Raw genomic sequence first — 13,339 nt, forward strand, 5'->3', positions numbered from 1 at the left:
AGGATAGGAAACCAGGCTGTCATCAGGGATAACAGCGTTAGGAATTAGCAGATCCTAAGTGGTGCAGGGACTGACAGGTGGTCACACCAGCAGAAATGAATCCTGTACACAAGAGCACAGGATTTGAAAGCCATACTGACAAAGATTTGGACTTTAGGGAAGGGTCTTAATGAATGTGTGGAGAAAGGGGAAAGAGGTGTGATATGTGAGCCCCTCTCCTCATTAGTAGGTTAGCAGATGACAGGTAATGCATGCACATATTCAGACGTTGTAATAAGACAGCATAACCTGAAAAACAATTCTGTTCCCCATAGTATCACCTGTAGCATATCGAAGTCTAGAAATCTGTATACTCACTTGACCATTTAATTAGACTGTTCTCCAAATGGTGCGGTTAAAATTGGCACCACCAATTGGAACTCAAGTATGAAAGCCCTCAGATTCATGATCAAGGAAGAAATCATGTCTCAGAGAGTTCTACCCCACACCACAGCCAAGCCATCATAACTGGCCATGTATCTGGCTTTACTCAATGGCCAACATGAGCTAATGCATCTTAGCAATATTTAAGACAAGCAGGGCAGAGGAGTGGAAACTGAAGGATATTTTATTTTATTTATTTACTTTGAAAAAGGGTCTGTGTGACGTGCAGGCTGAGGAAGGCCATCCTCATCCGTATGAGGCAGCGTGGGACAGCAGCTGCTTGCAAGGGTGAAAGTGCAGGATTCAATGGAGTGGGCTAAGGTGCGGGCTTCACCAATAGTTTTTAGACCTAAATATGCAACTGTGCTATCACTGTGATGTATTTCATGTAATTATGTTACTTTCCTCATCATCTTTATACAGATTGATGCTTTAAGTGGCTAACTTAAAAATAAACATCATTGTGGATGTAAAATCTCCAGGCATGCTGAGTTTTGATGTGTGATTGGCACTTCATAAATGTTTACAATGATTTATAAATAACAGTATCTCCTCTGCCACTCATCTGTCAAGAAGCCTCCTCAAGGAGAAAGGAGATGGCACTGGGGAAGCAGCGATATTTTAAGATGTTTTGGACCAAAGTGGTAAAGAGAGGAATTCAGGGAGTTACGTTACATCCTCCTTCTCCCTCACAGCCCTCACACACATGCCTTGATGAATTTGTACTGCGGAGCTGTAATTCCATTGTGGCTTTCTGATGTCTACACAAACAACATTAGCTTTTCTGTCATGTTTTACAAGGAAAAGAATTTTGGCGAAAATGTCAGCAGGATGGTATCTTTAATCATACTTATTGATTGATTTCAAAAGCTTGGTGCAATTTAACTGGAACCGTCTATGCAATCAGTCGGGCTCAGCCAGTACCTATTCCTCGCATTGCCTCGAGCCCTACATTCCCAGATACCTCTTACTTCTAGTGTCCTCTGGTACCAGGGCCTGCATCAGGGTTCCCTGATATTTCCCTTTCAACCTGTCCTTATTACAGCTAATACAGTACACTAGAATTTGGTTAGAAATGGTTTCTCATACGTAATTCGAGGGTTTAATAGGTAATATCTAAGGCAGAACACCTAACAACAGTTTGCTGTTCTCTGGGCAGTCCCACGAACCAATGGGACCATTCACAACCCTATGCCAGTATTACAACCCAGTTTATAACATAATTTATGTTACTGTTAGGAGGTAAATGGAAGTTCTACGAGACAGGCTCACAAAACCATCGGGCAGCAAATTCCAGGCACTGCCTGCTTGGCTGGTGAGACCCTAGCATCTGAATCCCACGACCACAAGCACTGGTGAGACAGTGGGACGAAGAGGACTGCTGTAGGACACCGTCCCTGGTGTGGTGTTCAGTCAGAGGAGCCTGAGAGAGCTGGTGGCCCCGTGCAGCACGGCCCGGGGAGGTGCAGCTGGACCCCAGCCCGCCGCTGGTGCCCAGCTCTCTCACAGGGCACTGTCCCAGCGTCCCCCCACAGCCACACTGCGATGCTCCGAGCCATTTGTGCGGGGCCTCTGGCTGCGGAGGCACAGCCCGGAGGGACAGGCGGGAAGGGAGGGCTCTGCGGTTCCCCTCGCCCTCTCGGGGAGCCCGGGCCCGGCCTCTGCCCCCAGAGCGGCGGGGCGGGAAATGGCGGCGCCCGGGGACCGGGATGGGTGCGAGCGGCGCGGGGCGACGGAGAGCGAGCGCGGGGCGAGCCGTGAGGAGCGGGGGTGCGGAGGGTGAACTCTGCGAGCGTGTCACTGTGTGTGCGAGCGCGTAACTGCGTGCGGTGTGTGTGTGTGTGTGTGTGTGTGTGAGTGTGCGCGGGGCGGGCGGCGGGGGGAGCGCAGGGGCGGGCCGGCGGCAGCGGCGCTGCTGGCCGCGCTCCAGCCCGGCGCACTAATACAGGCTGGCGGCTCCCGCCTGACTGACGCCGGCCGGGGCTGCTGCTGCCGCTGCCGCGCTGCGCCCTGGCCCCACCGCCGCCGCCGCCGCGCAGCTGCAGCCCCGCTCTCGCCCGCGGCGCGCCGAGACCCCAGCCCGTGCCGGTGGCAGGTAAGAGCCGGGCTCCCGGCCGCGTCCCGGGACGGAGCGCCGTGCGGCGGGGGGCGCGAGGAGGACGGTTCCGAAAGTTCGCGCCGGGGGCGGGCGGCGCACCTGGGGCAGGCGGTGCGGGCGGCATCCCGCGGGCGGGCGGCATCCCCCGGGACGGTGCCCCTCGGCGGGAGGGGGCCGAGGCGCGGGAGACGCGGCGACGCCAGGGCTGCGAGCGAAAAGGAGGAGCGCGGGGAAAAAGAGCGTTGTTGTGGATGGCTGGAGGCTGACATGCATTCCCGCTGAGAGGGCTGCTTTCCTTAAGGAAAACAAAACCCACATGACACGTTCGGAGATGGTTTTTCACTTGCAGAGGTTATTTTCTGTTCGAGAAATCCCGCCGCCGGACGCGCTCCCGAATAGAACGGAGCAGAAATTCGGGGATTTGGGTTTGTGCTCCAGCTGCAGCCGCGGGATCCTTCAGAACCAAACCCCGTAACGGCACAGCCCGAGCCGCGGGGGTCCACGGTTGGGCCCGTTTGTATCAATTCCGATATCGTGTGGTGGTAACTTTGTGTTTGCCCACTTGGATTTTATGGGTGAATTAATTTGAGCGTGGCCGGGGTCGCTCGCGGAGGCACGTCAGTGGGAATAAAAATAAATGACACACACATGCGTGAGCACAAACACACGCGCGCTGTTAATTGCTGGCATTTTACAGATTAGTGAAAAAAGAAAAGAAAAAGCGCAGCTCAGAATGGCCAACTCTTTGGTGAATGAGCTCTGCCTTGGCAGCAGTAGGAAGTGATGTGCACGTCTCTGGAACGGGTTCAAATTTGTGGCTGCTGGGGAAGGACACTGCAGAGAGCACGAGTTTTGGTGCTTTGCATCTCCCGTGTGCAGAGATGTGCGTCTGTATGGGTGGCAATGCCCTCCTCGGCTCCCAGAGCGTAAGCATAAGAAAACACCACAAAACTCTTCCCCTCGGCCATGGGAGGATGAATGTCATCGCTCACCCAAACGTCATCGAGCCAGACAGCTCCTGTTGTCCAGATTTGCTATGTGCCCACGTCTGCCTGGTTTGCGTTTGCTTCCTGCTGTACTTTAGAGCGGAGGCTTCGTGTGTAATTTTTATTTCATTTATTTTTCATGCTGAGTTACTTTGACATAGTAGCTAGAAGAAGTGTGCCACAAAGTATTCTTAAAATGACTCGTTTCAAGAAGCACACTGTTCTACATTCTGAGTTCTGCAGTGATTTCTATTCCTGTCTGCCCTTTGTGATGGAGTTACAGATGTTTTCTTCTTCACTCTGTTACAGGCATACAAGCGATAAGCAAAAACTGCAAAAACAAATAAGGGTCACTTGTATTTTATCATGCACCCCAACTTGATCAGGATTTCTGTTTTCATAGGAGTTGGGGATGGATGCTTTTATTTACATACAGAACTAAACTGAACACAGACAGAGGTTTACTCTAAGCTCTCAACTGTACAACTTTGAAGAGCTGTTAAGCATTAGTATTTTATCAATGCACTTGTCCCAGGTTGAGAGCACATACACGTATGCCGCATACCTACGGAAGGTGGAGGCGAGGCACTCAGAGCTTCTGCACACAAACTGGTGGTGGTTCCCCATCTGCCTTCACTGGGGACAAGGCAAGGCCCAGCCCACTAAAATAGGACCACAGAAATGTTGGCGTAGCGTATCACATAACATCTGGACAGTTAATCCTCCTTTTTCCCCTTTTATTCTTTTACTGACTTTGTGCATCTCGAGCTTGAATCCTCAGCTATCTCCTGTTATCGGCTCGGCAGATAGGGTGTCATGTAATCCTCTCTGCTGAATGCTCAAGTGCTGTAATTCTGATGGCCTGACTAATCTGTCTCGATAAAGTTTTATTTTTCCATTGTTAAATTCAAAGGACAATGACTACTAATTACAAGTGACCTCTAACCAAAACACCAGTTAGTGTTTATCGCTGGTGCTCACTTGCTAACAGTAATTCCAGCATCAGCTCTATGGGGCACCCTGCCTCAGAGAAACTTGACAGAATAAGGGGAGCCAAAAGGGAAGAAAATACATACACTCTGGGTCATTTGTGGTGAAAATATAGTGAAAGTGTACGTAGATTCCATTTGCTCTGCAGTATGCCTGTTGCAAATAATAATGACATGGATGAGGAAGAAATAATTAAAAATATCATAAATATTTTAACTGAAAACAGCACAGCAAAAACGTACAGAAGGTTGTTATGGTAGGCTGCCTGGTTTCCTGCTGCAGGCTGGTATAAGGAATCATTAGTGTTATTGAACATTAACAGCAAAAGATAGTAATAGCAGTGACAATTTGAGAGAATCATTGCTTTCCTATTACTGTCTTTGAGAACATTTGTTCTAAGAAACATTAGACTAAATACAGTGTAATAAAATTAATTTTTCAAAAATATCCCCAATTATTTCCCATCTTACATTCTTTTATAATATTTGAATGATAATAGCATGGGAATTTTACAGATGAAGAGTTGAATTAAAGAGTCTAGGGCTCTGCGTATTTATTATAGTAGCTGAAAACCACGCTGTGCTTTTGCAGATGAGTTAGATCTAATAGACTGTGGGATCAGAGCCCAGTCCAAGATCCTGACAAACAGATGTATGCATTTAAAACAAAACAGGTGCAACTTTCTCAGGTTTTAGTGAAGATACCTGTGATTTTTAGATGGGTTGTTCCACAGGACCAACAGCAGGTTTCTGAAAGAGCTATTGCAGCATCTTAAGCAAGTTGAGCAGTTTTTCTTTGAAGTTCAGCTCCTCTGGACACGGACACGACAAGGACACAGTGGAAATGGAGACAGTTTCCCAGTTGACATGGTTGCCTCTATGTAAATAGACAAAACAAAACAGAAAGAAAAACAAAATTATAATTTTTTTATTATTATTTTTTTTTAAATTGTGACAGCATGAGGATGCAGGTGAGTTTCTCACTGGGAAGAGAAATGCCTTATCTTTCTTGCATCCTGCTCTCTAGTACTTGTTTTCCTCCCTCTCTTCTTCATTGTCAGGAGCACCACCGTCCTCCCCTCTGACAAACTCAGCATCATCTTTTGACTTCTCTGTTTCCTTACAAGCCGGTACTCCCAGATGTCTTTTGACATTTTTTTCTTTGCATGGCTTCTTACATTCCTTCTTCCTTTTGTTTGCAGCTGCCAAAGCATTAGTCCACACTTTGGCAACCATCCAGCTTGATACTGCAACCTCCCGTTTCCCAACAAGCTCTCCTTCCACCTACGTTCACAGTCAGTGAAAAATCCTGCCAAAATCCTCTATCTTCTGCTTTCCATTCTGGAACGTCTCCATGCTGACCTATCTTACTGAGTCTTTATATACTCCTGGTCTTTGTTTAGACCATGAAAATTTTCCCTGCTTCCAGTGTTTTCCAGATCCATTGGCCTCAGTCTTGTGGTTCACTGAAAGACAGAGAGGAGAAGGGAAGAAAATTAGCAGACCCTTGGGTCATTCCAGTTTGTTCTGCTTCAGGCTTCCTTTCACCCTCATTACCTGGCTACAAAAGGAGTAAGATTTGTCACTGCTTGATAACTGTTTCTCTGTGTTTGTTCTGCCTTGTATTGTACTTGGTCAGGCAGCTGTGCTGTGAGAACACGAGGCAGCGAGCTGTTGGTGGTGGGACCTTTCCATAAAGTGGTGTTTGCTAACAGCAAAGCTCCGTGTAATTAAGAATACTTTATAATGCAAATAACTGTGTTACTGAGGTCAGTACATTTAAACAATGCTTAATCACTTAACGTTCTCTTGCTATGCCTTTCCGTAGTGAAAAATCATTTTTTAAGCATTCTTGTGTAGCGTTTCTCATCAGGAGATATGGAAGAGCTTTTACAAAGCAGTCATTGTCAGGATACCTATTTGATAGATGCAGAAACCTGAGGGAAAATCACTTACCCAGAGGCTTGTGGCAGGGCGTGATCCAACACAACTGCCCGGTAGGCTCAGAAGGGACCAAAGGCACAAGGATTTCACACAGATTTTAAGATTCCCTTGTGGTTGCTTGCTGGCCTGGCTTATCCAAACCTACTTGTCTTCATCCAATTGCTGTGGATGTGCCCAGTTGCCAGCATGCAGTTTCTTACCCTGCAGCATATCACCCATACTACTCAGGGTAGCTAATTTATCTCTTTAATCAAGAGATCTTGGATTACTTCATGGAGGGCACAAGGCTTCCACAGGGACATCTAGAGTAGAGAACTGAAATTCATTCTGGTGTGAGGCATGACCTGCAGCTCCTTTGGCTGCTTTGCTTTATGTCCTGCAAGATTTCTGCTGGGTCATTGGCTTCTTGGTGGGAACCTGCATGAGACTTAGGCAGAACTGAGCTGTAGGAGGGGAGAGGAAAGGGAGAAATGGAGCTGGAGAGATGAGATGTTCCCTGCATCTGCAGATGTGCAGGAGAGATGTGTTTCCTTTTAAAGACTCAGTGACCTCTTTCTGCCTTTTGTTTGGTATCCTGCATTTTCTGAAGATGGCTGTAACCATGGCTTGCCATCTTGAATGTTAAACAGAATTCAGCCCTCATTTTATGCTCCCGGGTTCAAATGTAGACATATGAAGGCTGTTTAATCTCATAAGCAAGTGTTCTGGTTTGCAGAGCTGCAGAGCACCCACATCTTCAGCTGAAGTCACTGGGAACAGCCAGCTGTCTCCTCCTTTACACCCCACAGGAGGGAACTAGATAGACAAGTTCTTGCTCCTTTTGCTCTTAGTCATATTGTTGTGAAATAGCTTCCGTAGAGTCCAAGTGTATCCAGATATTCTTCATGGAAATGCTTGGGACCATTGGCTGCTTGTCCAAGGCAGATCCCTCTGCTCAATCAGATCTCTACATAGATAAAACCCGTGATATCAGTCCTACCTGTCCTCCACAGTCCTTTTTTGCAGATTTCCAGAATGTAAACCCTGTGAATGCTCCCTTCCTTACTCCTCACAGGGTTTCACAAGCCACTGAGGGCTCGGTTAGCACAGACGGCTGAGGCTTTTGGTGCAGGAGAGCCTTTATGTCAATCTTATTTTACTAACAATTTCCCACAGCAATGTGCAATGAAAGCCTTTTAGGAAAAACAGTTTTGAATGCAATATGACTTGAACACAATGAAATGCTAATGAGATTCCACGGAAAACTGCTAACATGAGATATATAGAAAGTTTTGTGCGTGAAACTTATCCTCCTATAGGGATTTGCCCATAGGGAGGAAGGGTCTGTCTCTAGGCCTGCTGTCAGTCCAAGTGGGAAACACTTCTGGAAGTTTTCCCTTTTGAGTGTTTTATTGACAGTCTGTGTGACCTATTGATCTATATTTCACTCGCCAAGCTGTGTATTGCATTCAGTGATACTAAATCTGCCAAAGATGTCTGCTGCATTAACTCCGTAATGGAGTAAGCAGCCCTTCAGGCAGGCCTCCCTGATGTCTGTCTGGGGCCTTAGGTGTCAGGTGTGAAGCCTACGTGCTGAGCTGCAGCCAGGCCTGTGGCTGGAGCTACTCTGTCACATGGGGTTCTTGTTGGCCAGGCTAACTTGTTCTTGTACCCAGCTAACTCTCAGCATCACAGGTTGCCTTTGGTTCTATGACTTGAGATACACGATGCAACTATGCAGCAGATCTCAATGCACAAGATATGGATCCTGGTGTCAGGATTAAACCTTGCAGATCTGCCTAAGGGAGCCAACCTCCCTTCATTTCTGTGCATCCCAGCAGGGAATGAAGCTATCGGGGACTGTGCTGAGTGCCGCAGAGCTGGGCCCACATCTCCTGCTAGGCAGATGGGACATGCTACATGATTTGCCTTATGCATTTTGCATGTATGTGCTGTAAATGTACATCTTGAACTCAAAAAGCATATTCCTTTCCACCAACTTAAGTTATTTCCAGGGTAGCCTCCTCACCAGCCTTGAGCATCAGATCCTAGGTGGAGCAACTGTTCTTTAGAAGTATCCTTATTCAAAACATTCTTAATATCTAACTAAGCAAATCCTTTTCCTAAAATGGGTATTTGGGAATTGCTCCAAGAACACCAGTGATTGATAACAAGATTACAGTATCTGATTAGTGTGGATATAAACTTCAGGCCAGCAATGAAGCTGAAATTCTTTTCTAGTCCCCTTCTTCCTTTGTGAAGTGTTTGTTCTGGAGGCACTTGGCTGCATGCTTTGTATTAGAGACGAGTCAGCGTTTATTTTAAAAGCAGGAACTCTATTTTTTGCGTATTTCCAACTGTTCCATTTTTAGAAACACCGATGGGCTTTGCTACAGTTTCTCTGGGAATGGTGAGTATGTGAAGAATGCAGGACAGGCTGTCTATGAAATGGGGAGAACCAGAGCCACAAGAAGGCATGTTAGCTCTCCAAGGCAGGTTGATGCACCTCACCGTCATACCCCACTCTCTCCTGCCTTCTCCCCATGAATACCTCATCAAAACTTCCCCATGGCATGCATACTCCTTAGCCTCTTATCTCAGGAAGGTGGAAGGCAGTTGAGAGATGAGCACTTTGTCAGGGCTGCTGGTTGGAGGAAGCCAGGCCACGGGAAGGGATAAGGGGAATTGGTCTTCTTCCTGCCTTGGGGGAGCAGGGCGTGAGGTAGAGGAGAGGGTGTATCCTCTGGGGTTACATCTCAGAGACTTCACTGTGGCCCAGCCAGAGAATATACTTTGGTCAACTCTATATAAACATGGCAGTCGCTGGTTTCCTTTAAAATTTAATACTGAGGAAGGAAACCCGGTCAAAGAGAGATCGTAGTGATAAGTTGGTCCAGTTTCATATTTTTGCACAGATCTTGGTTATGGTAATTTCGTGTGGTGCTTTCAAATATTGTGGGAGGTTTTCAAAGGCACAAATTAGTGTGAATTTCTAGTCCTGTGTTTTTGGTGAGCATGTTTATCCTGAGCAGTGGGACGCAGGAGCACTACCTGAGTTTGCCCAGGGCTTGAAACAGTGCAACCATGTTAGCATAGTGCTGCACCTGAAAAGAGAAGCTCTTTGGCTTGATCACAACAGAGGGCCAGAAGGATTTTCAGGAGGCTTTCTAGTCAATTCTTCCTCCTTAAGGCCAGCACAGTTATTCTTCAAGAAAACTGTGTAAGTCTGGGAGGCTCTGGAGTCCCCTCCTTGCTTCAAAAGCCACCTGGACACGGTCCTGAGCACTGTGCTCTGGATGTCCCTCCTGGAGCTGGGTTTGGGCCAGGTGTCCTCCAGCGTTGCTTTCCTCTAATGTGCTCTGATACTGTAATTGCTCTCTCAGACCTCCAACAGCAGATCCCAACACTTAGTTCTTTACTGTTAGCTACTTTCCTTGTCTCTTCACATGAAAGATAGATTGCTGCTATCCTGCTTGCACATTTTGCACATTTGCATACTCCTGCCATGTCCGTGACCCTCCCTTCTTCCTGTCTCACACAGTTTTGCTGCTTCTGGTACTCAAAAGATGAAGTCATTCAGTATTCAGTCTGCAGATGTACTGTGTCTTGTAGATGTGCATGTTCAGAGTGGTCCCACTGCAGGAATTAGCTCATCCCTTCCCAGGGCATCACGGACATACCAGAAGTGAGCAGGGTATTCACTTTTCTGTTGTGACTGAATCTGTGCCTCTTAAACACAGCCTCAAGTGCTTGGCTTATGGAAATTTATGTAACTGTGTTAAGTCGCGTGGTTTACATGCCAGAATGTGTCCCTCCTTATAGCAAATGAATGTGTTATTCCTGACCAGAGAAGCTGGACTATGCCTAGTAGCTGAGGTAATATTTGAGAGGTTCCACAAGCTCAGTAAGATTATTTGGAAGTCACAGATGTTTAGACACTGGCATCATTTGTCATCATTTGTCTTCATTTTAACCTGGAAGCAGCAAATGCATTGAAGTCTCCACAGTGCAGAGGAGTGGCCAGAGAGGCACAAAGTGCTGTGGGATTTGCTCTTTAGTATCAATGGCTTCACTTAAAATTCAGTGTAGAAAAACCTTCAGAACAAATTGAAATAAACAAGAAAATAAGTTTCAGAAGTTTGCATTATTCATTTAAGCTTATAGGAATAAACAATGAGATATTGCCAGGGCTGTGTGAAACATGGACAAATTTGAGTCTCAAGTACTTTACCTCATATCATCACAGCTGTTTTCAGTGGAGCACTCCAGGGTCAAACCAGGAAGAAATTTAGTTTCTTAATTAAAAAAACAAAAAAAAAACCCACCTCCTTTACATCCCATTTAATTAAAACCCTGGGTGTCAGGTTCTGTGGTTGTGGAAGAGCTTGGTAACAATGTGATGAATAATTCATTCACTATTTTTTGTTGGGTGCAAAAGACAGTGGTTTTGGATGGGTTCATAACAACAACCTTGTCTTGCTGGTCCCTATCACAAGAAGAACCCTGGAGGATCCCAGACTGAACCACGGGTGTCACAAATGAACAGGAGTCTTCTGAAGGTGATTTGCATGCATGAAGAGTAACATGGGGCAGCTGTTACTGAGCTTACAGGAGCAGCAGAAAATGTGTGTGTGTGTGTGTGTGTAGCTCATATATGCATTCCCATGACACTCTTCAGAAGTAAACACATGGGTAAAAACCTCTCTGCCCTGCACTGAACATCTGTGCTTGCAAAAGCCTGTGCTGGTGCAGGATTTGTGCTTCAGGGTGTGGGAGCACACCCAGGGTAAGGTCAGGGAAGTTCTTCGCTCATTTGGGACCTGAAGAATTTGTAAACAATCTTTTATTTATTTATTTAAAAAACCCTTCCCCCTGCCGAGGTGTGGGAGTTCCATGCAGCAAACAACAATGATGATGTGACAAAGGAAGATCTTTGCCACCCTGAGCCCTCAGTGTATGCTGACTGCTATCAGATCTCTATTGCAGCACTATCAGCTCTGAGAAAACCCACAGGCTTTTCTCTTTTGTAGCAGGAAGCAATAACTAAATCAATGCTAGGTAAAAATAACTAATCATGTGTGTTTGTAACATTCCCTTTTAACATAGTTTGACTAAAATAATTTTCTCCCTTCCAATTCTGTTGTGGTTTAGTCACAGAGCTGTAGACTTCCAGCTATAATTGTCCCACTCTTCCATTTTCCAGCTGCGTGCAATCTCTAAGAACTGCACAGCTTATGTCTAGACGACCCTCTGAGAAATCTCTCTCTGTGGCCTTACTTAGCTGCTGCAATGACACCGAGACTGATGATGTCAGCCATTTTCGAGACTGATAGCCGTGCCTTTCATGGCTTAGTTAGCCGAGGCTGGGCAGACTCTTGGAGTTTTATGCTGAGACCAGATGCATACACACATCTGCATACATACCCATGCACAGCTAGTCTTCTGAGGATGATTAGGCACCGTGCTTTTATGTGGTAGTGTTATAAGCCTGTTTTCACCAGCATTTCAGCAGTTTTTCTTTTAGGCTTCTGCATGCAGCTTAGAGTTGGAATTTAATGAGGACTGATACAATTCCACTGAAATTGGATTAGCGGGAAACTTCAGCAACACAGTGGCCTGCACAGATGTTTTGCTGGGGGATGATGCAAAGCTTCTCCAACACAGCAAGTCCTTTACAGATTAAGCCAAACCTAAATTTCTCCAAATCTTTCCACAGTGTCAGCATATTGCCGTGTGAGATACAGAGGAGGACATGTTCAATTTCCATGAGCTCTGGAACCCTTCCTACTGACTTCAGCAGGCCTTCACTCAGGTCAGCTAACAGCAAGCACATGATAACAGTGTTTCTTCTGCTTTTCTCTGACTATGATATATCAGGCTTTTCAGCAGTACAGTGGAAGTTACTGTAGAGGAACATGTTTCTCCTATTGACCTGAGGGCCTAAAAGCAAGTTCTACTCTTGCAGGTGAAAAACAGGCTTAGGAATAGGAGGAAGAATTCCAGTCCCTTCTGCTCTCTGTCCATAGCAGTCATTCAAATCTGCAGTGAGACTCATCTCACTCAACACCCATTGTTTGAATTGCCTGATTTTGCTGATTATTTCTAAGGTGACAGTGAGGTGGAGTGCATCACGCCATGTACACACACCTTTTTCTGCTTCTTATTTAGGTATTTCGGGGTGAGTAGGTCAGATATGAGTGTCAACAATTTGGACATGTATATGTGGCCAAGTGAATTCTACCCCAGGGCTGCCTCCAAACTAGTAAATCAAACATGCCTAATACTGTTCTTGGCCTTGAGCCCAACTGGGATGGAGATGCTTGCTTCCGTGCAGTAGTTGAGTCACCCTCCTAAACCAGGTCACTCTCTGCAGACTTCATACTTGGAGTGATTACTGGACCCTTCTAACTCCTTAATCATGTACAAGAAACATTAGAGAGATTGGTATTGGCACAGATCAAAGCCGTTTCCGTTACTGTGGTAACAGTTTACACTATTCATAATCAATTTTTCATGCTTAGAAATGTTCCCCAGCACTGTTTAATCTATTAGCATAGACATGGTAAAGGTAGGCACCTGTGCAGGGAGAACAGAACACATGAACTAGGCTAAGATGTTTCCAATCCCATCTTTTCCTGTTCCTTTAGACCACAGAAACAGAAGGGTGGGTCCATGTTCACATGATGTATGTCTTCTGTCTCTTCCATAAAGCACAGTTTCATAACTTAAGTTATATAAGTTTCATAACTTAGGCTGAGCTTGATAATGGAATAAAGAAAGCATGGAAGATTGACCATGTTTGGTCTTCACTGTCACTTACCAGACAGATAGACAAAGCTTTCCATGTTGCCCCAGAAGAAGGAATTGTGTTAATGAGGTTCCCTAAAGGATGTGTAACTCATCCTCACAATCGTGCCTTG

General features: G+C 46.0%; 1 protein-coding gene across 4 annotated transcripts in view; it reads left to right on the forward strand.

Moving 5' to 3' along the window:
• Positions 1-2,433: 2,433 nt before the first annotated feature.
• Positions 2,434-13,339, forward strand: part of SMAD9 (SMAD family member 9) — a 45,452-nt gene continuing 34,546 nt past the window's right edge. For 2 of the 4 annotated variants that reach the window (XM_048948638.1, XM_048948665.1), the window contains exons 1-2: positions 2,434-2,518; positions 12,136-12,231. The gene's annotated coding sequence lies outside the window, so the exon portion shown is untranslated. Of the gene's footprint in view, positions 2,519-10,923; positions 10,979-12,135; positions 12,232-13,339 lie in introns of those variants that run through there. The other 2 variants (XM_048948647.1, XM_048948656.1) reach the window with 2 other exon arrangements.

Source organism: Lagopus muta, chromosome 1, assembly GCF_023343835.1.
Source record: "Lagopus muta isolate bLagMut1 chromosome 1, bLagMut1 primary, whole genome shotgun sequence".
In the NCBI taxonomy this organism is placed as follows: domain Eukaryota; kingdom Metazoa; phylum Chordata; class Aves; order Galliformes; family Phasianidae; genus Lagopus; species Lagopus muta.